Source organism: Pseudonaja textilis, chromosome 3, assembly GCF_049901715.1.
Source record: "Pseudonaja textilis isolate UNSWEBS1 chromosome 3, rPseTex1.2, whole genome shotgun sequence".
NCBI lineage: Eukaryota > Metazoa > Chordata > Lepidosauria > Squamata > Elapidae > Pseudonaja > Pseudonaja textilis.
The window spans coordinates 58,635,706-58,662,180 of NC_141992.1; the positions used below are offsets into that span (position 1 = coordinate 58,635,706).

A 26,475-nucleotide genomic window follows, 5' to 3' on the forward strand; every position below is an offset into this window, starting at 1 on the left:
AGGCTGTAAAAAGTTAGTGTGTCAACATGTTACTTTTAGCTGATTTTTTTTAAAAATAAAGTCATTAAAAAATAAAATATGACAGCTATAAGCAGAAATTCTTTTGGAAACTAAGCAAAAAAAATAAATCACCTGATCAAACACAGTTATGTTGAAACTTATTATTGTTGAAGATCACATTGAGATAAAACTTAAACAAAAATTGAACCTCACCAATGGAGCATCACTACAACAAAAATAGATTTTGTTAGATCAAGAGGATCTCCAAGAGAAGCATTTGAGAAACCAAGGGAAACTCTTGTATCTCATGACTGATGATTTACAATGAACACACTCATACAAAATACTGATATTACATTTTACCACTAAAATTGGATGCACTGATCAACAGTTATATTTGCAGTGATATAAATACTCTATATAAATACCTCTATTCATATCAGAATATCTTATGCCACCAGACTTGAAATTTTAGGCTTAGACAACTTAGAACTATGCTGACTTAAGCATAGTCTGACCTAAGCGTAGTACACAAAATTATCCATTGCAATGTCCTACCCGTCAATGACTACTTCAACTTCAACCATAACAATACAAGAGCACACAATAGATACAAACTCAAGGTAAACTATACCAAACTCGATTGCAACAAATACGACTTCAGCAACAAGAGTGGTCAATGCCTGGAATACTCTACCTGACTCTGTGGTTTCTTCCCAAAATCCCAAAAACTTTAACCTTAGACTGCCTACTGTTGACCTCACCCTATTCCTAAGAAGTCTTTAAGGGGCATGCATAAGCGCCCCAAAGTGCCTACCGTCCCTGTCCTAATAGTCCCTTTTATTCTTATTCATTTCATGTGTTAATAATCATGTTTATACTTATATCTATTATCTAATACATGCTCAATAAATAAATAAATAGACGCATTTGAACTCTTTTTTAAAAAAAATCATTTTCTGTTCAAACATTTGTAATTTGAGTGGTGAACAAATATAGTCAAATTCATCTTGATTCCATATTATTAGAATTTCTTTTCTTTTTAAATTAATGAGTCTGACATTTTAAACGACAAGCAATCACCTCTTGCTTTTTTTGTTTTTAATTAAAAGCCAGGATTTTCTTCTTATTGAAAACAAAAATGTCTCTCCTTTATCTGACATCTGATATAGGGGTGCTATCCTAGTAACATATTTGTGAAATAAATCTTTCCCCTTGTCTTTATTTGGACTGGTTATCGATGAAGTGTCAGACACATTTTGAATAAAAATCTTGGCTTGGGGGATTTCATCCTAGTAGCTATGTAGGATATGCAAACTGGATGAAAAATATAAATTGAGTCTTCATTTAATTTATAGATGACAATAACAAAAAAAATTTCCAACTTTGAATTTATCTAGAGTAAGGAAACATTTGAGTGTTTTGCAATGAAGATGGAAGAGATTGGTTTTGGAATAATATTATGGGTTTTGCAGGGTGATGAGATCTTAGAGTAGCTATATCTCAGCCATTTCACCAATTGCAGTGTTGTATTGGGAAATAGAAAGTACACAAATATAAATGTATGTCTTTTATCTCAAGAAAGGAAATGCCTGTGAAACCGCCCTTCAGAAATCTCTGTTAAAAATATGCCTGAAACAATGACCTTTCAGAACTGGCATAAAAAATAAAGTTTTTTCATTTTCTCAGCTGTTTTAAAAGTAGTAAATATGAGGATGATGGGTCAGGTGCTTTGCAGACATTTTAAGAAAAACTTTCAGGGTTTGAAAGCTTTCAGGTTTTATCTGATCATTTAAAAAAAAAATATTCTACATTTATTTTGACCCCGGAAGATAACAACATATAAACAAACAATTCAAAGTTTAAAAAATGAAGGGGAAAAGCAACTTTAATTGCAGAAAAGGAAATGATTTTAGTTCTTCTTGTTTCTTTCTGACAGGAGTAGAACTCCAAGTATCAAAACAGCTTTCTTTTTTTAAAAAAAGAAACAAATTTGAAATACAGTTTTTAGTTGTGACAAAAATAAAATTAGTTATATGAACAGCTACAGATTATTTGCATCTGAAGAGAGACTTCAATAATTGACAACACACTAAAATAAATAGATAAAATCTCTGTTCCACAGTCCCTCTTGAATAAGAAAAAATATTAGTGCCATGGACCAACTGAGAAGATAAAGAATGTATTCAAGAGATTTGATTTAACCTTGAAATCATCATGATTTGCACAGCTGTGACCACCTATTCAAGATATTTGTTTATCAGAACAATGGATCATTTAAGACTTCTTATCATACATCCCCACAGAATAAATTATGAGGTCAACATTGCCCCTAATGCTCATAAAATAACTTGATCTTTTGTATTTTTTTAAAAAAATAGAAAAGCATTTTTGCTATGAAGACAATTCCTGGCTTTCACAACAGTGATTAATAACATGGTGATGTTTGTTAAGAACTCCAAGCATCAATAATTGGATGAGCAAAGCGAGAGACCTAGTTTCTGATTTAAAAAAAAAAATCTGAGTATGTTCATTATGTGTGGAAGAGAAGAGAACGAAAAGAATCTTAGACTCGTTCCTATTCTTCATATCCTCTATTTGGACCATCACATCTTCCTAAAGCAGAATTGTTTTCCTGAAAGTCCATTAGATGCCAGGGGAGCCCACGGTGCCAGCAGCGAAAGCATGGTGAGCCAAGAATGAACTTAACAAGCAAAACACTGAAGTGAATGTCTGTGGAAAGATGATAAGGATGGACTGGTTCAAAAGCTAGTTTTAAAGTTTGGCTTTTGCCAGTAAAAAATCCAAATGGAGAAATTAGTAGCTGAGCCAAATGGATGGAAAATTGGAGTAAGGTATTGTGAAAGTGGTTACCAGACTACGAACACTAATGTCCTGTTTCTGAATAAGGATGGAGACTGGTCAGACACACAACAAGGTAGGAACTGTAATGAAAAGCCTGCAGAAATAACAGTTCTCTGGCACATATACAGAGCCTGAAAAACATTTTTTATGCCAAATCCCTCCAGGTAGAACTCCTTTGAAATACAAAGTGCCAGCATATGCTCCCTATTGCAGGGCACATGGACCCTTTCTTAGTCTTTCTACACAGTGACGAAATTTATTATCTATTTTATCAATGACAGCTGCTCATGGGGTTCATTAACCCACTAAAATATAGCTTAGCAAGCAAGACTATCCCAAAAGAATAATTTACAAACTACCTATACAAATATTAATGTTTTATATCATATTTTAGATTTCCTTACTCAGATCTTTTTTTATGAATGTTTATGGAACACATTCAGTTTAGAAGCAAAAACAACACTGGATGAACAATCTAACAAATGGAGACTGTAAACAATAAAACTTACAGAGCTCTATATGGAATACCACAATTAAAACCCTGGAATCATTTATGGCTGCAAGGAATCTGAAGTTCTGTCCATCAGAAATGATACAGTGCCAAGATGAAGCCATTATCATAAATTCAGTGATAGAACTGTTTTGCTGGCTAAAGGAATCAGATTCAATTGTTGGTACTTCCAGGTAGATCTAAGAAAAACCCTTTCACAAAACTCTGAAGATGTCTCTAGCCAATATTATTATATGATTGACAAATGAATAGAACAAACTTTTTGTGAACTGCTTGGGTATTATGAACATGGATATAAAAAAAGTCATCAAAATTGAGTTTTCAATCTCCATATATTACATTCACTAGCGCTTACTCTTATGAAGAGAAGCAACCTGCAAAGATCAATCAGGCATATAGATCAAAAGCTTTGATTTGCACTATAAAATATTTCAACAAGGCATGCCTCTGCATAAAATCTTAATCTCACTTTTTAACACTAGAGCAGGGGTCTTCAAACTTGACAGCTTTAAGACTTGTGGGCTTCAACTCCCAGAATTCCTCCTCCAGTCATGTTAGCTCAGGAATTCTGGGAGTTGAAGTTCACAAGTTTTAAACTTGCCAAGTTTGAAGATCCTTGCCCTAGAGTATCAAGAGGTGCCTTGCTAACAACTAATTTCTCGGTTGTGAAGGCAGAATGAAGTATTTATAATGCGACAAAGTTTTCAGAACAAAAACAGACTATACAAAAAAATTAGAAATGATGTGTATATCATCATGGACCCAACTACTTCCAAGCTTAGCAATCAAAAGAATGAAGCTCATAAACATACTGTATACGTGTAGTATTTGCAATATTCATCCCACACTATTCTGAACATATGAACTAAGTTCATATGATATTATTTCACTCTTAATGCTTTCAGATAAACAATGCTTTCTATTTTAAAGGTTGTGGCTAGCTAGAATCGATGAGTCAGGCTGTGTCGCAGCTGTATAAGCACACTGCAGTTCTTCAAATATTGTTGCACTCAGAAAGTTAATGGGAAACTGACTCTTAAGTTTGCATATAAAAAAATTGCTGAATGCTAGTTTTAGGTTTCATTAATGATATATCCCCATAAGCACTGCAAAGCAGTAATATTTGCACCTGCAGGTGAGAATGGATCTTTGATTTCAAGGTCCAGATTTAAATAAAGCTGGCAAAGACATAAAATATGAAAGCTGGCATATGAGCAAAAGACCTCTTTCAAAAAGAAAAGGAAGAAAAGATCCCAAAATTTAATGACTTCAGCTAGTGCACCATTTCCCAATTTGGTGCCCTTTAAATATTCAACTCTCAGAGCTCAACTGTCCACAACTGTCTACAGAGAGCACCAGGATGAGGAAGTCTAATCTAGTGGAAGAAATAGGATATGAGAAAAAGGAATACAGGTAGTCCTTGACTGACAACCACAATCAAGACCAGAATTTCCATTGTTAAACAAGACAGTTGTTAAGTGAGTTGTGCCCAATTTTACCACTTTTCTTGCCATGGTTGTTATGTGAATCACTGCAGTTGTTAAGTGAATCACGCAGTTGTGAATTTCCCCCCATTGACTTTGCTTATAAATACTTGCCAGTTGAGTTGCCAAGTAGCTGAATTTTAATCATGTGACCCTGGGGTTGTTGAAATGGTCATAAGTGCAAGTCATTGTTTCACTGCTGTTGTAACTCTTAATGGTCTCTAAATGAATGGTTATAGGTACACAACTCCTGTACATATAAGTTAATAAGCACTGATTAGGAAAAATAGCATGACAGATATAATTCCGCATTTTTAAAAGAAGAAAACCAACCATATTTGCATTTTCTGGATCACAATCCCACCCAAAATACAACTGCCATGTAATTTTCACATATGAATTCTGTGCTACAGTTCTTGTCTATAAAACAAAACAATCTAAAATGTGTATGAAATGTATATTTTAGGATAAAATGCTGATGATGATTATATATCCAAATTATGTCAACATTCCATAGTTGGCAGGGTATTTCTACATTTCATTTTGATTGCTCTATCTACTCTAAAGTAAGATATTTCCAGATGCTAAGGAAAAATTCTACTCAAAGGAATGCAGAAAACAAGATGCAGTGGAAATAACTGTCATTGAGGGTTTCCCTCCCCCACTTTGACTGGTATCCCAATAATTATTTTCCACTGTAGCTTCTTATATAAGTAAAGAATTCTTAGGTGCTATAGACTTTCTTTAAAATATTGGTCAATTTTAATCGGTAGACTGACACTGATCAGTTAAGGAATCCTTAAGTCTGACAGATCATTTTTATGCCATGACTATCTGCATCTGTTCCAAAAAAAAAAGAAAAAAGTGTTGAACAAGAAACAAAGTAGAGAAATTGGCAAAAATGGATATGGAAATAGGGTTTTCATCTAGACCCATTAAATTCTCTCTCATCATCTGGTTCTTCTGAGAAATATTTCCTTTTCCTTCCAGCTTTCTTTTACTCTTTCAACAACTGTCCAGGAATCCACGTGGTTCATGAGCTGAGAAAGCAGAAAAAAAGAGCTGGATTGGCACCCTCAAGGCCCACCCAGTGACTGATTATGCCATGCAAATTGGCGTCAGTTTGTTTGGCAGTTAGAACCAATTCCTTTAACAGTTCACTATTGAGGTTGGGTTTTTTTAAAAAAAAACAAATCAGATTTTTTTTTTTTGCTCCCCAAAATACATTTATAATGGAAACACTGACACATGTCAAGCTTCAATGACACAGAGGCTAATACTGCCAGCACTTTACAGGAAATATCTATCTCTGAACTTTAGCCAAAATTTAATTGGCATCATATTATATGCAAATGCATTTACCAGCACAAAAATCTTACTTTTCTTAGAATTCTCTGGTGCTTAAGGCAAGATTCACACAAAAGCCAAGAGGGAAAAAACCCTAACAAATTATGTATAAGTTGCAATGAAGGAAATCATCATTGTTCTTAAAATGTACCCAAACGCAGAGTTCTTATCCCAAAGGTGTTAAAAGAAAAAAGCTTCCAAATGATTGGATTTGGAATGTCAAAACAGTATAGGAGCAGGATAGTTCTGGTCCATCCATTCCCTGAAGTTCTGCGAAAATAATATACCCATCTATATTAATACTAAATGTTGCTTTCTGCTCAAATATAAAAAGAGAAGAATCATTTTATGAGAAGGATCATTTTTGGGGAAAAAGGCACCACCTTTAAAAAAAATCAAAAGTGAATAAAATTTAAGATCAGATGAACATACTCTAATTTTTGTTTATTGGTTTGCCAAGGCTGTTATTTCAAAATGCTAAGGTTTTAATAATGGGCACAATTTATCATTTTCTAATGAATGCCTATATAATACTGGGTAAATAAATGATTGCTAAAGACTACCCACAATGATCGATCCTGCAAATACAAGTGAAACTACTGTAAAATTTTCCCTTTCCCCCAACTCATGGAGAAGGTCCAGTAAGATATCATGCTCAGTGTCAAAAGGCATTGAAAGATCAGATGAAAATAGGTTACATTCCTGCACTATTTCCCAAGATAGGCTAATCAACAAAGTTGTTTCACTTCAAAAATGATTTATCTCACTCAATCCCTGTTAAAAATGAGTCCAGAGAGTAACTTTTTCTCTCAGAGCACCTGGAAAAACATTTTGGATTACATATCCTAGAATTCACACCCAGTAAGCTGAAAAATCCTGGAGTCTTACAAGACTGTTTCCAACAACAAGAACTGTAAGCACTGCTTGCAGAGATATAATTTGGGCCAGTAGAAGATGATGAGGTATAATTCTGGAAGGGATGGAAATGCAGAATTCACAGGCAGGATTCCCTATGCTAGCACATTGTAGAGGAAAAAATATTTAAACAATTGTGGATGGTGTTCTAAAACACTGCTTGCATTGTTTTATGACTTGTACACAACCATCTAGCTTCTTCTCTTTCTTTCTTTCTTTCTTTCTTTCTTTCTTTCTTTCTTTCTTTCTTTCTTTCTTTCTTTCTTTCTTTCTTTCTTTCTTTCTTTCCTTCCTTCCTTCCTTCCTTCCTTCCTTCCTTCCTTCCTTCCTTTCTTCCTTCCTTTCTTTCTTTCTTTCTCTTTCTTCCCTTTTCTTTCCTTCCTTCCTCCCTCTCCCCCCCTTCTCTCTTATCTGGCATACATTTTACTTTCTTTCCATGTTGTTTAATTTGCCTTATTCACATTATTAAATGGTACAGATTGAAGGGCTCTTACTTTATTTCTCAGAAATATTGAATAAATCGCAAGATCATGGGAATGACTGTAGTATAATTAACGTAGCGAATTCTGAAAAAAGAGGTCCCTTTCACAGTCAATAGAGAAGCACGCTCTCTTGTTTTGTACATAAATTTTGTCATTTCTGTATTTATTGGATAGCCTTATTTTTGCTTTGTGCCTGGAATCTATGCAAACTGTCCTAATGAAAGCATGACTCCAGTTTAGATTATAACATAATATCAGGTAATATTCTGTCCATGTGTCTGGCATATCCCAGGTATACCAGGTATATCCCAGATAGTCTGAATAAGACTTATTAAAGTTGATGAAATATTAAACTTTAGCATCTTCAATTTGTATGCCTGCTGCCAATGACCCTGTTCCCTTTGAACAACAAAGCAAAGCAAAGAACAATTCTATGTTTTTGAGAATGTTGAAATTAAAAGAGAGAATGACACCCCATAAAGAATGGTTAAGTACTAACATTTATCAGCTGATAAGCAATTTTTTCAACATAAAATCTTTGGTAACAGCAGACATCAAGAAAATGAAGATGGATATTGTTCTGTCGCCAAAAAAGAGACTCACAGACCGGAGTTGACTTCAGCTCTTTTAATAATAACCAGTAACTTCAAGTGCAGTCGAGCCACGGCAGCCCCTTTTATAGTGGCTGCTCGCGGCTCACAACCAATGGCATCTATTCAAACTTCCCACCGCTTAGGCAGCCAATTAGATGCTTGCGTTATTAGCCAATAGCTCATAGTGTTTATTAACCAATAGGAACATCGACTTAGAAGTCTCTATTTGAATACACTACAGATATCAATGGAAGATGTATTAATTTTTTGTCTACATAAGCACGGGGAAACTGAACGTGGCCTAAATTAAAAGCAGAGACTCCTAGAGCTAGACTACTTTGTACTGATGTCTAGAAAGTTCTGTTCTATGTTTTCCAAACTGTGATCCAAAATCATATTTGGAAACCACCTGGTGGTACCAAGGGTAAGCTCAGCAAAAACAAAAACGAAAAAACAGTGGTCAGAAATATATGACTTATTTCAAAATGGTGCCTGAAGAGATAAGATTTTCAAAGTGTGTGTGAGAGAGAGAGGGAGACAGGGAGGGAGAGAGAGAAAACCATAAGTACAAATATGTAGAGACAGAACTGTATGATTTCTAAAGCCACTGATTTGCTAATTTTCATGGAGAAATTAATTTTTATCCTAAAGGATTTCATTCATAATAATGGAATAAATACTTTCCCTTTGTCTGTGTGGGAGTGTGTGTTTCATACAAATTTCAAATATACAAATTTCATACACTATACCTGCTGTCCAAAGCAACTAAATCTAATTAATATGTGCATGCTTACTTTTTTACATGCATACATACCTATATGTTATACCAAACATCAGGGTCCAGGAACCCATCACAGTATGTTTCATTATTTTTTATCCCAAAGAAAATGTTGCTGCACTGAGAAATGCTCAAAGGTCATGAAACTAACCAAAAAGGAAGCATTTAGAAGAAAATGGCAACCGATTCAAACATTTAATATAATTTATATAATAAACTGTTTATGGGGCCTGATAAATACTTTTGATAAGTACACAAAAATTTAATACTGTATATAACGTCTCTTTTACATTTATAAAAAGCAAACTAATTGCCACTTCCAAATTAATACAAAATTTAGATAGGAATTATAATCTGATGCTCTTTTTTCATCCCATATGCAAAGTCTCCATGCAAAATTCTTCCTGGAGAAAAAAACCTTACACTATAATATGTTCCCAATAGTGAGCTATTGGTTCAAATTCAAGGGAAACATGAAGTGCTATGCCACATATAAATTTTATCTTGCTTAATGTATAATATCCATTGCAAACACCTAATTCATCAACTGTTCTGATGCTGGCAGGACTCTTTTCCTAAATGGCTATTGACTTTGAATTTGTATTCTTTGGCGATTGTCCAGAGGAAAACAAATAACAGCTGGTAGATACTACTCTTTTAAAGGTAGCCTTTACATGGTACATAAAAATTACAGCTAGCAGTAATTTAGAAATATCTTTTGCTTCTGCCAGCAAAAATAATAACAAGTGTTATTCTTAAAAATGAAATTAAAATTAACAATGGGCTTATAAAGAATAGGTATATAAATGAATGCTATTTTAAGAAATAAACATATCTAAAACAGGATTTAATCATGAAAGAGAATAAAGTGACATCAATCAGCAAATAAACTACCTCTTGAGCATATTTTGTTCCAGGTTTCAGAAATATTTAGTGATATTTTAGGCTTCTGGACATGCATGGAAAATCCAATAGTGCCTACGGGAGTGTTAGAATGCTTTTATATAGTGTCGAAATAGTCAGAGTTGGACTATCACTAATCTAAAACAAATGCTTGAATGGAGTGAGAGGAATGAACCAAATAGTATTAAAAATTCTGAATCCATGGCTTCTTTTATTAAAACAAAACAAGGTGGCTCTGAAACTATTGCCCGAAACTGTGCCTTTCTTGCACAAATATTAACGATGATTTAAGTACCTTGTAAAAACCTTGGTTTAAGTAGAGGTAATCAAAGTGAAGACTTAACACAAACCCTTCTCATGGACCATGCTTTTTCAACATTGAAATCCAAAGCATCTAGAACAGTGGTCCTCAACCTTTCCAGCTTGGCATCCTGACCTGGCATGGGGGAAGGGAGATGGCATGTGTACGTGGAGGCACATGCGCACGCATATAGCTCCATTGGTATCATGACTAGTATTATGTTTGGCTTTATCCAAAACTAAGTAGAATGAGACGCTTGAATGCTTTAGTCCATCTTGATTGTGCTCAGACAATTTTTTCACACATAAAACTCATTGCAATATAAGAAAAAGCAGTAATTTCTAACAGACATAATGAGTTTTAATGCAGAAATGTATTGCAACATTAACTACATTAAAACAAAAGCCTCTTACAATGAATTGATGATTTCTATATGAAATAATGTAGTCCTCTTTAGTTGTTTCATGTAACGAGCCATTGAAATAGAAAACAGTGAGAAACAAAACCTTTCAAAAACACAATTTTTATGTAAAAGTATTTCAAATTAAATACAGTGTGTTTTTGCTGTTCTGTTAAATCAAAATCACTTCATATGGAGAGTTTGGAGATAAATAAAGAATAAATAGTAGGATATTACACTTACAAAGGTAGGTAGATGGGACTATTTCAGATAATAGATCAAGATTTATACCTTATTTTTATATTAAGATGGAAGAACCTTGCATGTTCTTTATAAGCTTTGCCTTTAGCTTTGCCTTGTTTACAACTGAAATGAGCAATAGGTTTTTGACTACAAACTCTCTGGCTTTTCATAAATGCCAGACATATCATGGTGAAGAGGCACAGAAAATGATTTAAAAAGATTTCCCCTCCCCCATCTAATTTAGTTTCCAGTGAAACATCCGGGGCAGATGAGGCAATAATAATGAAGATATCTGATCAGAAACATGGTTTTAAGTTCCCCTCAAATCTTAAATAAATAAAAATAAAATAAATCGTGACTTGCAACATCCACATCTGCCCTCATATTGAGCAGATCTATTGGGCTAAATATATTGATTGGTCAAATTTACCCATAAATGCTCTTCATATGATTCAGCTTCCAAATTTCCCCTCCCGTTTATCAGAGGGAATTAAAAGGACTGAAGGTACTTCCATATCTCACTGATGTAAGATGGCATGCAAAAGTTACTTCTTACAGTGATTCCAAGGGGGTCAATAATGGGGAATTAAAGCATCCATTGCCTTTCTAGTAGCTACATTCACAATTCGCCTAATGGTGTGAATTTTCCTTATTTCTCAGGGAAAAACTGTGCCTAAGTTTTTAGATTTTCCTACTGACATAATATTTTCTTAGCCTGAATAACTGATCTTTAATGAAACCATTTATAGAAGGAAATTAAATTATAATGGAATGCTAGTCACCCCGGTGTAGCACCAGGTCTGTGACATATGTCTGGGAAAATGGAGACTCATAAATTGTATACAACACACATTAAATGAAGGTCTTTGGCCTTTGAAATTAAACAGCAACTAGTTTCATATTAAAGAAATTACATCCATATAAACATATAAACAACATGTCATATTCTCCACTTCCCTGACAATAAATTACTGAGCAAAGCTAAAAGCGCACTGGAGGCTTTCCATAAAAAGAAACCATATTTGGACTGCATTTAACTACTGAAGATGAAATTAATTTTGTTAATTCATACAATGTGGCTATTGCAAGATAAGGAACATCTTACATATGAAGAAAATGGAACAAAATGAATTGGTATAATTCTACATTCAGGCTGTATATTTTAATTGGTACCAAAAGTATGAATCTTTGCACAGCTTGAAGCAGGTTTGAAGATTTATTTATTAAATCCTAGCAAAGAGCTCATTAGCATTCTCAGAGAAGACCAATATTTCACTTATTCAGAATGCCGCAGAACAGTGGCCCCCAACCATTGCTTGGTGGCCAGCTGGGGAGGGGAGAAAGGAACCGGGCCATGTCAGTGGTGAACTGGCGCATACGCACACAGCACACACAGCTCAACTGCAAGCGCATGCCAAGCTGCCTCTTGCACGGCCTGGTTCCGAATAGGCCACAGCCTGGTAGTAGACTGTGGCCCAGGGGTTGGGGATTCCTGCCCTAGAATGATGTCATACTGTGATCACTGTAACAATTAAAATGATAGTTTTTTTCAGCTGTAATTGGTGTTAGTTGCAGAGATAGAATAGAATAGAATAGAATAGAATAGAATAGAATAGAATAGAATAGAATAGAATAGAATAGAATAACTTTTTTGGCCAAGTGTGATTGGACACACAAGGAATTTGTCTTGGTGTAAATACTCTCAGTATACATAAAGAAAAGATACATTCGTTAAGAATAAAGAATCATAACGTACAACGCTTAATGATAGTCATAGGGAACAATCAACAATCAAATCATACTAGGAAACAGTCAATATAAATCGTATGAATACAAGCAACAAAGTTACCATCCTACAATCACAATTGGGAGGGGATGGGTGATAAGGAGTGATGAGAAGATTAACACTAATAGCAGTGTACACTTTGTAAACAATTGAACAGTGTTGAGGGAATTATTTGTTTAGCAGAGTGATGGCTTTCGGGAAAAAACTGTTCTTGTGTCTAGTTGGTCTGGTGTGCAGTGCTCTATAGCATCATTTTGAGAGAAGGAGTTGAAACAGTTTATGTCCAGGATGTGAAGGGTCTGTAAATATTTTCACAGCCCTCTTTTTGACTCGTGCAGTATACAGGTCCTCAATTGAAGGCAGGTGGGTAGTAATTATTTTTTCTGCAGTCCTAATTATCCTCTGAAGTCTGTGTCTGTCCTGTTGGGTTGCAGAACCAAACCAGACAGTTATAGAGGTGCAGATGACCGATTCAATAATTCCTCCATAGAACTGTATTAGCAACTCCTTGGGCAGTTCGAGCTTTCTGAGTTGGCACAGAAAGAACATTCTTTGTTGTGCTATTTTGATGATGTTTTTGATGTTAGGTGTCCATTTTAGGTCATGTGATATTGTAGAACCTAGAAATTTGAAGGTCTCTACTGTTGATACTGTGTTGTCTAGTATTGTAAGAGGTGGTAGTATGGGAGGGTTTCTTCTAAAGTCTACCACCACTATGGTTTTGAGTGTGTTCAGTTCCAGATTGTTCCGGTTACACCACGAGGCAAGCTGTATAACCTCCTGTCTGTATGCAGATTCATTGTTGTCTTGAATGAGACCAATCACTATTGTGTCATCAGCAAACTTCAGTATTTTAACAGAGGGATCATTTGAGATGCAGTCATTGGTATATAGGGAGAAGAGAAGTGGAGATAGCACACAGCCTTGGGGGGGGGGCTGTGCTGATTGTACAGGTATTGGATGTGATTCCGCCTAGCTTCACCTGCTGCTTCCTGTCTGTTAGGAAGCTTATGATCCACTTACAAGTGTGTTCGGGTACCGCTTGTTGGTTTAATTTACTTAGAAGACTGTCTGGAATTATGGTATTGAATGCTGAACTGAAGTCTACAAAGAGGACCCTTGCGTAGGTATTTGGAGATTCAAGGTGTTGTGGGATGTTAACAGCATCATCTGTCGATCTATTTGCTTGGTATGCAAACTGCATGGGATCTAACAGCAGATCCGTGATGGTTTTCAGGTGGGACAGCACAAGCTTTTCAAAGATTTTCATAACTACAGATGTTAGAGTAACTGGTCTGTAGTCATTCAGTTCCTTGATGGAGGGCTTCTTTGGCACTGGGATGATGGTAGAATGTTTGAACCAGGAAGGAACATAGCACATCTCTAGTAATCTATTGAAGATTTGGGTGAAGATGGGGGCCAATTGGTCAGCACAGACTTTTAAGCAAGAAGGAGTTATCTTGTCTGGCCCTGGTGCTTTTCCTGGCTTTACATGCTGGAAATATTTTGGGAGCTCTTTCCTTAAATTTGCTTGATTGAAATCTCCTAAAATGATGGGAAGGGAACATGAGTATTTGGCTTCAGACTACATAATTTGATCAGCAAGAGATTGTAATGCCTTGTTTACACAGGCTTGTGGATGAACATACACAGCTATTAGGAGAAATGAGGAGAACTCACGTGGAAAGTAAAATGGCTTGTAGTTGATGTGTAAAGACTCTAAGTTTTCATCACAAAACTTATATATTATAGTTATATCCTGAGACCAGCTGTTGTTGATATATACATATAATCCTCCACCCTTTGTTTTACCTGATGTCTCTTCAATTCTGTCTGATCTAAATGTCTGAAATCCTGGGATGTATATGGTGTTGTCCCCAGGAATTTGTGGATTAAGCCAGATTTTAGTGAAATAAAGAACAGCTGAATTATGAAAATCAGAATTCCATCTATTTAAGAGATGAATTTCATCCATCTTGTTAGCCAGTGAGCGTAAATTAGTCAGAAAAATTGAAGGGAGAAGAGCTTTTTCCCCCCTATTCTTTAGTCTGTTTAAAATTCTCACTCGTTTACCTCATCTCCTCTTCTGGCATGGTCACTTCTTTGCTTTCTTTGTTGTGATCCTTAGCACCGGAAAATTGGTTAGAATCTCCTCCGCGTTTGCAAAGATAGGTGGGGGTGGGGAATCAGAAAGCTGCTCCTTAAGGAAACATTGCCTCATTCTTAGCAGATGATCTCGTGAGTATGAAATCCGTAGTGAATTGCAGATAATAATAAGGAATAAAGAAACCATTAGAGAGCATATGCTATAATATACTATGTATATCCAACCCATAACCCATGGATTGCATGCAGTTCTGGACAGCTACTAATGTGGACCCACAAGAAAGTTTGTTATTTATATACATTAGATATAATATCTATTTTATAAGTGGCCCAAGACAATTCCTCTTCTTTCAGCGTGGTCCAGGCAAGCCAAAAGCGTGTACAACCATGCTATATACTGATACAAGGGCTAATCCACTGAACCCTTTGCCAAAATTCATATATTTGTATAGGAAATTGATAAAGTATAGCTACACTAGCTATTGCTATGTTCACCTTAAAATCAAAATTATGCAGAAGAATAAATGCCGATAACACTGCATCCTATACAAACAAAACAAACCGGAAGGGAGATCTCCAAATATATCAAAATGCAATATCTTATTTCATTCCAGAGAAGTTGTATATAATGGCTGTATAGTCATTACTCTACTGAATTCTTCACATAACATTTTTATTTGAGAAATACTGCATCCCTCCTCCCTCTTTCTCTCTAGTTCACTCTTGGTCCATACATGTTGCATTTATATTGCATTTTCAGAAAATACATGTTACACTCCAGTGGCTGTAAATAATGGAAGAACTTTGGAGAAAAAATATGCAATATTCTGAATTAACTTAATCTAGGGGGAAAATGCAATTAGGTAACACAAATGAATGGCTGGGAATAAGAGAAAAAGTCTACATTAAAAAGAGCATTTGGAGATCCAAGAATGAATGAGAATAGAAAAGATAAGAGAATGATAGTGTAAATATGTATAAAAAGAGAGAAATATAGCTGAATGCACTCATAGAGAGAGAGAGACTGAGAGAGAAAAAAGGAATTTGATGAAAGTAAAAAAAAAAATGGAAGTACATAAAGAAAGCTAAGCCCGCAGTCTCCACCATAGTGTTTAAAAGTAAGAATTCAAGTGATGAAATGATTTGGGAGTGGAGAAGCACTGGTAAAAATATTTTAAGATATTTGTATTCAAATAACATGGATGTGTTGTTTTTTTAATAGAGTGGTTATGCAACTTGTTTAATTTTTCTGTGTGGGTGAGTGGGGTGTTTTGATGATGGGAAGAATGCTATTATTGTTGTTCCCTTATTTAAAAAAGAGAAAGATCACGAGATTGAATAAAAAAAGTAAAGGGAATTAGTTTCTCAAGTGGGCCTGAGGATGTATTTATCAAAACAATACAAAATGTAACCAATTGTTTCTGGAAAGAACAAAAAAGGAAGGCATCTGGTAATCTCCTTCACTATAAAGCTACTTACCTTGGAAATAATATGCAAAGTTCAGATTCCAACATATGAAATTTTTCAGCTGTTCACTACAAATGAGTGCTAAAGTTATACAAGAAGGAAAGCAAGTTCTAATTCCAATTTGTGTATGTTTGTCCAAATGTATAAACTGGAAAGTCCACGTGCAGAGGATGCTGTATACAAAATAATCAGAGTTTTCAAACATTATAAAGAGCCTTCTTCAGATGCCTATTGGGACACTCTAAAGGTAATGTCATGAATCCTGGAAGAAAAGGAGCAAAATTTACTATCCCTATTTGTATACAAGTGCAATACTTATAGCTTCTAAGCAATTCAAAGAGATTCATTTAGGTTCCATTCAGAAACAGCTGATTCCATTTTCTAAGCATGAAACCCAACCAATAGTAGCAAACAAGCAGATGAGGTGGGGAGGGGGAAGTTTAGAGAAAATGGGAATGGAAAATACTTTGAAAAACCAATCTGAAACAATACAAGAAAAATGACTGCAAGCATCAATTTTTTTTTTACTAATGAATGGCATTTAATATGGCTTTTTAAAAAAGGAACATTAGAGGGGCTCACTTATAGCTTTTGATAATGTGATGTTACTACTCTCTATTCATCATTGTTCTAGCACAATAAAGAGCAAAACCAAGGCTAGAGGGGAGCATTTCAGTTAGTGGAAAACACTGTATTGTTGCCAGATGAATGATAGGGCAACATATACCGAATTATCATCGATTATATAGTAAATGCTAATGGCAAGTTATACGATCATTCAAGGTTGTCCATGAAAATAATCCACTTAGAAACTTCTGTCCAAAGTTGGTTATAAGATGGGCAGCTATGTACAGGTAGTTCTTGACTTACAATGGTTCATTTAGTGACCGTTCAAAGTTATTTATAACGGCACTGAAAATGTGACTTACCACCTTTTTCACAGTTATGACCTTTGCAACATCTCCATGATCATGTGAGCAACTGGTTATATTTATGACCATTGCTGTGCCCTGGGGTCATAGGAACCCCTTTTGCGACCTTCTCACAAGCACAGTCAACGGGGAAGGCAGATTCATTTAACAACCAAGTTACTAGCTTAACAACTGCAGCCATTCACTTAACAACTGTGGCAAGCAAGGTCATAAAATGGGGCAAAACTCACTTAACAAATGTCTCACTTAACAACAGAAATATTTTGGTCATCAATTGTGGTCATAAGTCAAGGACTACCTGTATTTTTAATAAATTAAAAACATAAATAATGGCTGGTTCCATTGGAATTGCTTTTGTTGATTATAAGGTTCTTAATTATACAGAACATGTCCTGGGAGGTGTAAAAATATGCACCCACAAATATCCTAACCTACAGAATATCCTACAAAGAGCTAAGACTGCAGTGGACAAATAAGCTACTAAGAACAAAATATCTTGTGAGACATTAAAGGTCCAAAAATTATGACTTAAGTATTATCTTGTAGAGAACATATTTAAACCTGTGATTAAAAGAGTGAGAAAGGAAATACATTGAGAGTTTCAAGGAAAGTGAACAAATAACAGATAATCAAACTGATAATTATCTTTCTGAACAGCAGCAGTTCACATACACCAAAAATATGTCTAGGTGTAGTAGAGACATTTTATTCGACTGACACACATAGTGAAAATTTTATATGTTAATAAAAGTTTTCAATTTGCTTTTCATGACTGTCTGCTTTGCAGCTGCCCCTTTAATAGTACTTTAATTAATAGAAACTTAAAATGTAAAATGAAAGTCAGGTGGAGCAGGCACACTGGTGCCTAGAGTCCTCCTGTTCTCTATTTCCCAGCAAAGGATTAAAGAGAAGGAGGAATTGCTGGAAGGGTTAAGAAGACTGATAGAATATCAGTGGAATTCCATCCTCTTTCTTTTGAAGTAGATGTAACCAAAGCATTTCTTCTTTTCTCTCACTTGGAAATTATTCAATTTATTTCAACCCTATTTTGTTTCTTTCTCCCACCTTATTTTCCTGTTTGGCCACTGCTGATTTATGAGGGAGAAATGCAAGGACAAACTCCCTCATGATGATCATATCTATTCATGAAGCAGCCAGGTTAATACCAAAATGCTACATAATCGGCTATTTCTCAGGAAGATTTTTTTTGATGTGGAATTAATTCTGCTATACCTCTTTGAAGCAAATCATGTATTTCATATTCAAACCTCCAATTGCCACAGGAACAGGGATTACAAGATCTCATAAACATTAGTAGACAATCAGTGTCTTTGAACTGAAGATTATCCTCTTCACAACAGATATCAGCAGGCTCTACAGATCAGGTTTTAAAAGCAGGAGAGTGCAATGCAAAGGAGCATGGCTTCTTTTCAGATTGTCCCTTTAACAATTCTGCTGACACCATTATCAACTCCCAAATATCCTCTGGCATTTGAAAGAGACAATCTGGGAAAATTTGGCCTTCCCTGAAAGAGCAAGTCAAGCTGAAAGAGTTATCTAAATCTGTTCTCTTTGTAGAATGAAACCCCGTGACCCCCTTACTTTTCCAAGATTATCCTGCCAAGTCTAGCTTGTCTTGATGACCCATTCAGAAATGACAACTGTACCCTCAGGGAAAGTCAACTGTAAAAATGTGCAAATAGAGGTAAATATAGTACTTCTTATTCTGTCTTTTATTCAGTGTTTTCTCTCCCATCCGCTACTGCAAGCAGGACTCCAGTGTTTGACAACTGAGAAAACAAGTTGGCCAAGGCATGACTGTAGCGAGAAATTACTACAAAGCAGGAAAAGGTGATACGACACAAATCACCAATTACGGTAGAATAATTCATCAAATGCCCTAAAGTTCATCATGAGGATAGTTTGGAGATATATCTCACATAGGAACACAGCAAAATTATTTAAACTATCATAGGCACACCAATAAATTCACTTCTTGGACTGGACCTTAGGTTTTCATATAAACCTGATGTAAACAATAGTATGTCCTTTAATATTTACAAGAGTCTGATCCATCCTAGCTACATTTTTTTTTTTAAAAAAGCTTACATAATATGGAATTTGTAATAAAATGTAAGGGGAAAAATTGTATTGATTGCTTCCATTGCCCAAAGCATGTCTACCATAAAAACTTGTATGAAGGGCCATAGTAGAATACACACTAACATAATTCTTTAACAACACAAATTCATTATTGAGAAACTACACACAGTGTGCTCAATCTAGCCTTGATGATTTAATTGCCTATGGCTATCTACCACCAACAAATTATTTCCCCATTTATTTCCTATTCTAGGTATTTTGGTTGATCCCTGTATATTTTATTGCTAGATGTGTAAACTTACAATATTTTTCATTCATTTTACATAGCCATTTGAGATCAGCTTACTTACAGAACTATCATGTTTATGAATTTATAATACTGAAGACATTGGACTTGTCTGTCTGTCTGGAAATATAATTCATAATAAGACTTTTTTTTTTTTAAAAAAAAGCTTTGCTTGATAATTTTACTCCCTTAGTTGGGGAAATAATAAGTGTTTTAGGTACCAGGAGCATGATTTTCAATAGAGAACTACATTATAGACAGAGGATAAAAAACTGGTAAGATTGGACCAACCAGAAATGGATTGCTAAAAGATAATTCTTTTATTAGCCAAAATGATATATTCTTCAATCTTTGTGCATCTGAAGTTTTCTTTGAGAATCCTGGTCTTGGAAAGAGATTGAAGAAAACCAATGATAATTCCCTCTATTAAATTAAATCAGAGCCAGCCACAGATTATAACTTCAATTCAGTCAAAGCCAGGATCCCAGGTGACGGATACATAAATCAGAGCAGTTTCTCTTTTCCTTGAGGTAAAACAGAAAGACATTTACCTATTTCATTCTAAATCTAGGGCTCATCTTTCATCTTGGGTATATGGTTGATGTGTTCAGGCTATTTCAGCTAACTAATCTGGTTTCTTTTATGGAAAAGACAAATCAGGTTCAGGTTTATACTTTCATCTTAATCCAGAATAGAGATCTACAGTACTGCATTATGGAAGATATGTAACCGTTATAAGTCTTTTCATTAATGTACCAACATGGTACCATGAAATTCCACACAGTACACCTATTCTTTTAAAAACAAAAATCTCGGTTAAAGAGACATAGCTGAAAAAATATTCCTTCATAAACTAGTAACTTGCTCCAATATATATGCCATTCTAAATTGGAGAAAAAAAATACTGTTATTTGTATTTTGCACACAAAAGGAAAGAACTCTTATTTTTTCTAAATTTTACTTCTTCATCTGGGTATCAGGTCAAATGAAGCATACATACTGTATACTTTTCTGTTACATTCATGTTAACTAACATGCTTTTCTGATTCTAATTTTTGCAATAATTATTTTCTTACCTGATTATTTTTATCATCTACAGTCTCACTTCAGCAATATGCCAAACACCTTTTTCAAAATTTCTATCAACTGAATTTCACATATCTATAAAGTCTGTAATATTAAGTTGTTTCACTCTACTCCAATCAGTTTTCACATCCTCTTTTCTTATGCTCTCTGCAACCAGTTCCTTCCCTATCATTTCACAAATTCACATATATTTTAACATTTACTGAATTTATGAATTCACTCACCTCACAATTTATTCCTCTTGCATTTTAAGTCAATATTTCTTTCTTTCTTTCTTTTTTCTCCGACTGTTGTGATGTCTTGTTTAATAGTAAGTTAAGGTAGATAGATCTTAACTATCTATTTTTTGTCAACCAGCATTTTATACAACACATTTTAATAAGATAAAGAATAGACTACTTTACAGTCTAAGTTTTCCATTTCCTCTTAATGCAAGTACACAATATCAATCAGCTTTGACCCAGCAATAAAATGACAGAATGCTTATGCTATTCTATGAAATCTCAAGAACCTCCTAGCAAAATATTGCCTACATCCCACTCAAGTGCATGCAATGTACTTGTATACTCAGGATATTAACAATATCAATATCATCATCATCCCAAATGAATCCAGTGTTGGGAGAAAACTCTTCAATTAAAGTTCCAGACCACAGCTTATAATTCTGTAGACAGATGTTTTTCAATTTCCCACTCTATAGCTGAGAGAGGGAGGGAGGGAGGGAGAGAGAGAGAGAGAGAGAGAGAGAGAGAGAGAGAGAGAGACTCAAATGTCACTCATTAGGCTTCCATGCTCAAGGGAGGGTAATAATCTGAATCTCCCTACTCTTAATCTGGTACCTTAACTACTACACTGCACTGGTTTTCCTTCAATATATGCATCTATATTTGATGTAATACAGCCATAGACATTACATCCCAATATGAGAAGCTCAATGAAAATGATTAAATTAAAATAAAATATGAAGAACTAGGAAATAATATTCCTTTCCATTTATTACATTGTGTATGTAATGTTATTGGACAATGCATACTTTGTAAAAGTTACATGGGTCTGAAACTCTTTTAAAAGTATTGCTTATTTAAGAAATTATTTAAATTATTAATTTTGGGGGGCAATTTAATCTCCTGGAACGCCTGACATAAAGCATTTGAAGCTTCCTATAAACATGATAGAAGTACTTACTTTTAGGAGGACCATGCAATTTCCATGTTGCATTCAATAATTTGTAATCTAAAAGCTAAAGCAAAAAGATTTTGCTTATGTATAATTTGGCATGCTATTCTGAGGCTTATTCATTGCAACTGCTTTTGGGGTACCAGCTTAGATCACAACTACTACCGGACGATCACAAGGGAGTTCAAAACTCCATAATAAAACTCTGCAGATTCCCAGCAAAGGTTTCAATTTCACCCTCAAGATGCGCAGCATAACTGAATTTTAAATGTATGGTGTTTATTTATTGTTTTACATGTATGCATTTATTTATTTCCCATGGAATTTTTATTGTAAGCTTCTCAGAGTTGCTTCAGTGAGATGGGTGGGTAGAGATTTAATAAGTAAACAAATAAAATTATAGTGCTATTGTATATAACCTCTTCATATTAATGCAACACGAGTTTTAGTTCAAATTCATGCTTCTGAAAGTCAGTAATCCCCCTTGAGTTTTGCTCTGTTTGTGAGGGTCAGAACTGGCAGGGTGGAAAACTGAGAAGCTGGGACCAGATGAGACCAACCAGAAAAGCTATAAACAGGCCATAAGGTTTCATCAAAAGAATAATTCAGGATTTTAACTTTGGAATGTATGGAGATTTTGGAACAGATCCTTAACCTCTACAAAAGCTAACTTTGTTGCAGCTAAAGTTGCTTGTATATCTTATCTACTCAAATCACATTCTTAACTACCCACGAAAGGGCCAGGTTCCTAGAGAATTACTGTACTATCTTGGGAGCAATAGAGGACAATACTTTAAGAATGTTAAGGAACATTCTTGCTTTACAGTAACTTTCCCCAAACTGATTCCCTCCAGATGTGTTGAATTACAACCATCATCATTTCCAGCTACCATAGCCAGCATGTTGCTTTGGGGCCTTTTATCAAACCAATTTAATCAGTTGGCCCTGAAGAAGAACAGCTGGCTGAGGAGGGCAGGATGTGGCGATGAAAGATGAACCAATTTAAATTTCTGCAACATTTGATGCCACTTCCGTAACCGAGCTGCACCTTACTCTTACTACAGTTGAAGGTGAGCCACACATTAACTTCCTTAATTTATGTAGGATTTGGTCTAATGCTAAGAGCTTTGAGTGGTTAAGGTTTAATAACAACAAAAAAACAATCAGAATTTTCTGTCTTGATCCCTCGGTTATATGACTTTAAATTTTAAAAACTTTAATTCCTTTTGGGTGGTACAAGTCTATCCTGGATCATTCTAATGAAATTAGGGAATTTAAATTAACTTTCTAAAAATATTGTTTTTATTCCAGCCAATTTTGGCCTGTCCGAGATGGCAGAAATGTCCAGGCTCTCAAGTGTGACAGATATGTAAACAGAACAAATCTGAACCTCAACTTCTGTATGTATACACATGGGATTGGGGGGAAAGTGTGTGTGTGTATGTGTGTGTGTGTGTGTGTGTGTGTGTGTGTGTGTGTATTTTCTTAAGTTTTCGCGGGTACTTACATGTATGGCATTCAGCTTTGTTCGGGTATTTTCCCATGTCTTTGTAGTTGTGCTTTTAAAGTTGTAGCAATGTTTATATATATAGTATGAGGTTCATTTCAGGTTTCTCTATGTGACTCTTTTTGCCCTTTCGCTTGGCGGTCTAAGCCCTAATGAAGAATTGATTTGCAGAAAAGATTGCAGATGATAGTGAAAGAATGACAGGAAATGACTTGCATGCATGAAAGGAAAGCCCTTTATAATTAACGCTGAATAAACAAAAGCTTTTGTCTGTAAACACTTTTAATTAGAAGAGGGCTAAAATGAAAGCTCCTTGGCCACCTCACTGAAAAGGATTAGTGTCAATTCAAGCCCTGCCTAATCAGCAAATAAGAGGCCTCTGGTATTCTGAAAGCCCTCAGCTTTGGGACCCTTCTCAGCTTCCACCTCAAGGCATTGTGATTGCAAAGCCATCTTCTTGGAGCTCAATAGAGGATCAATATTTGCCTGTGTGCTCATAGACAGCAGAGGAGGGGAAAAGAAAGAAACCCTTGACACAGACAGCATCTGTATTTGAACAAACTACCTTTCAACAGGCAACAGACTTTCAACAAAGAGATCTCAACGTTGACAAAAAAAGGAGCGAAGTCAACTTGCATCAGAATTTTTCTAATGTTTCTTTAGCAAGAGGCAAGTAGGTCTTAGGAAAGACATGTATAGATTAAGTGATTTCACAAAACGGAACACACTATTAAAAATCCATTTCATGATGGAATCACTGAACGGGCCAAATTATTTGCAAAGTAGGCTGTGGCAGAGAACTAAAGTATAATTTGATAGTTAATAAATGATTTTTTTTCAGAGAAGATATTTTTCCAGTACAGAAAAGCAAAAATACCAATGTGTTACAAAATGTATTAGCTATGTGTCTAAGGAGGTGCATCAGAATTTAATAATCACGATCTGAAGCTAAAGAATTTAAAATGGTTGTTTAGTTTGGAAGCAGCAGGCAGATTTGAATGTGCTCTATTTTGATTCTGATTCTACATCGAGTTCTATTTTTTTTTCCAAAATTTACTCCCATTGGAACGGAGGGAAATAGAGAAGCCATATTAAGACAAAAACAAACACTATGGTGGAGTCAGGAGGAAAAGATTCTTGGATGTAGTGGTTGATAAGATTGCCTTTAAATTTGAGAACAGTCTGTTACCACTATCAAACAACTTAAAGAATGGGAGAAACCATAGAGGCTGAAAAAGACCTTCCGTTTAACTATTTGTTCCATGTTTATTGTTATCAATCTATTTTCCTAATTATTTTGTGAAAAATCTTAGTAAGTTCATCCCCCCCAAAGTTCCTGACAAACTTACTTCCTTTTACACAGCAATCAATCAATGTAGCCATCTAAAATTTGGGTGACTATGCACATTTTCTTACATCCATCCCAAAATAATGGAGTTAGAGATAATTAAAATAGAAATCAGAAATCCTTAAAAGTTGGAAACTCTGCACCAATTTATAGGAATTGTAGCTCCTTCCTCTGATGAGTTTGCTTATTATAAATTTCACCCTATTCTGCTGAAAATCAAAACAACTAAACCTCTGTAGTTCACATTTTCCCATGAAGAGTAGAGTCATTCTCATTTGGTTGCCTCCTTCCAGAATCATTTGGATGAGATCATTTTTAGAACTTGTCTGGACACACTGCTCAAAAATGGATCCAAAATTAGAGACAACGAATTCAAATCAACAAGGTAGCCCCACGTTTCATGAAACTAAGTGGCTATGATAATTGTGCACAAAAGACTAATAAAAAGGTAGGGCACTCTTCACCGATTGCCAAATATTTTCATCACATCTGATGTTACTTGATATAAGGCTCTTAATTGGGAATTTTCATTTAGCTACAGAAATAATATTTCTCCAGATATTGAATGTTATTTCAGCAATAAACTTTCTTGGATGGCCACCCACATCAAAGACAGGAAATCATTGGCTTTATTACTTTTCCTTTTTTCTTGTAACATTAATAAATGAACGATTGTTCCCAATGAGAAAAATGCTTTCATTTCTATATGGGTAAAACTCTAGCTCAAAATACTTTGAAACACCACTTCTATTAAACCTCTTGTGGTTATTTAAGAGCATGAACTCTGAAACATAATTAATACACCTTTACAGCTTTACATCTACAGCCGATAAAAGAAATGGGTGTCAGTTGTCTTACTGCTGTTGTTTTCGGCCAATAGCTTGAGAGCTTCCAGAGTTTCCATGGGTGAAGAATAATATATTATTCTGGGTATTTTACTTTGCCTTTTAAGTTTATTTGTTTTTCCTCCTCTCCTTCCTTCTCCATTCCCCATTTGTGAGTATATGTACTCCAGGGTTGTGCGGGACTTTGAAAAGGCACTTTGATTCATGAAGCTATAATAAAAGTGCTCCTTCGAAGGAGCCTTCTGGAGGGAAGCAGCACTTGTATGTGAGGGGCCAGATCAGAACAGTCATGCAGGTTTGATCCACATGCTAAAAGCCTTCTATAGGCAGCCAAACTGATCTCAGGTGGAGTGGTAAGCAAGTCACTGTCTTAAGTTGTGGCACAACAATTAACTAGATAAAGGTGATGATTCATAATGAGGTTACACTTTGGAGGGTGAACAGCAGAGTCATTGACTTAGTCTCTCTCTCTCTCTCTCTTTCTCTCCACTACCTCCCTCTTTCCACCCATATCCTGTCTCCATCCATCTTAAAAAGGATAACCAATTGATAATATAGTTCAATATTTGTATTTGATCCTACCTGAATGACATCAAATACATTAAAATATAGAAATTTGTAAAATCCTTGATATAATTAGTCTATAGCACTTGTAAAGTCACCTTAGGTATGTTTTAAAATCACATACTTTTATTCAAAATTATCTTGGTTCTACTTACTATCTCTTAATCAGTGGTGGGATTCAAATTTTTTTACTACTGGTTCTGTGGGCGTGGCTTGGTGGGCATGGCAAGGGAAGGATTCTATAAAATCTCCAGTCAGAGGTGGTATTTGCTGGTTGTCCAAATTACTCAAAATTTCCACCACCGGTTCTCCAGAACTGGTCAGAACCTGATGAATACCACCTCTGCTCTTAATCCTTTCAGTAGGGATATGTGTCTGTAACAATGAACAAAAGCAGGCCATTTCAGGGATATTTCAACCTTCTCCAAAGAAAAGCAAATTTGTCCA

General features: G+C 35.2%; 1 protein-coding gene across 1 annotated transcript in view; it reads right to left on the bottom strand.

Moving 5' to 3' along the window:
* The window catches only part of TRABD2B (TraB domain containing 2B), a 234,857-nt gene that overhangs the window by 108,306 nt on the left and 100,076 nt on the right, over window positions 1–26,475 (bottom strand). The window lies entirely within an intron of this gene.